We start from the raw sequence: 1,316 nt of genomic DNA on the forward strand, positions 1-1,316 counted from the left end.
TTCCAACAAAATGTCTTACCGATAAATTTTGGACGTCCATAGCAGTCATATGGGGTATTTCAATCTCTAAATCAATCAAAATGATTTAACCAAAGTCTTGGAGATGAAAACTCGACTAATCAAAATAATTCATTTTTAAGTTACCGAAAAACCTAGTGGCTTATCTGGCCAGTTAATTAAGTGTGGTGTTTTGAAAATCGAACATGAAAAAACAAACGGTTCGACCAATTCAAGATCAGAAGTTCAGCCAATTAGAATCAATTTTCTGAAGATGAAAGGAAATTTTGATGAATTAAAAGCAATCGTTCCCTTCATGTTAAATCAATGGCCTTCGAAAATTAGTTTTAATCGTCTTTTTCGGAATTTTAATTTGAATCTGTATCAGTCTTTGCCAATGATTAACTCCTAAGAAATTGCCTCTGATCATGTACTGAAGTTAAAAATACGTAATAAGAGAGTACCTTGATTGATTAACGCAGAACTTAACAGAAGTTTTATTACCTTCAATGTAATTTCATCTTATTTTTTTTCTTTTTTAAATGACGCATTAGTTTATCCTTCAAATATTTTTTTCTCAGGTCTGATCACAAGCTAAGATAACAACAAGACTATGTTATCTGCCCAAGAGACACCTTTCAAAAGTTTACTGAAAGACTAGTCAACTAAAGAGAAGGATAAGCTTCAGTTAATACTGAATCAAGTGCTCAATTTAACAGGTTAAGTTCATGAGCAAAACGATTCTGGAACAAGTACATCAGTCAAAAAGCATGAGATAAAGACATAAAAAAAACAGAGTCTCAGAGACAAAATAGAGCAAAACTAGTAGAGTCTGCTCCAAGCCTAGAACTTAACAAAGTAATCAATCGCTCGTTTTCAAAATCTAATTGCAATGTTTTGTAAATGCAGTAACATTAACAAACAACTTTTTAATTCCCTCTTTAACATCTTAAACATTCTCAAACTCAGAGTTTAAAAAAACCTATTTTAAAATTGACTCATAACTGGCAACTTTGCCTCCGAACTTCCAGCACCATCTACTACTGAAACAAATTGTGCTGAAACATCGTGCGTAAATAATGAATCACCACCTAATTCTTGGTTTTAATTCGTGAAAACAATACCTCCTGCAATCGTTAGAAATATTAAATACGTGCTACGCATGTTATCAACACAATAAAGTTACTCAAAAATGAAACACCTCAACCTATACGAAGTTCATTCAAATGGTTTGTTCTCAAAACGCACTTCAAAGAAAGTATCTTCAGAGTTGAGATACAGAAAACCTTTTGTTGTGAAACAATCAAGTCAAGCGCATG

The sequence above is a fragment of the Convolutriloba macropyga genome, chromosome 6 (genome assembly GCF_964194025.1).
Source record: "Convolutriloba macropyga chromosome 6, txConMacr16.3, whole genome shotgun sequence".
Lineage (NCBI taxonomy): Eukaryota > Metazoa > Xenacoelomorpha > Acoela > Convolutidae > Convolutriloba > Convolutriloba macropyga.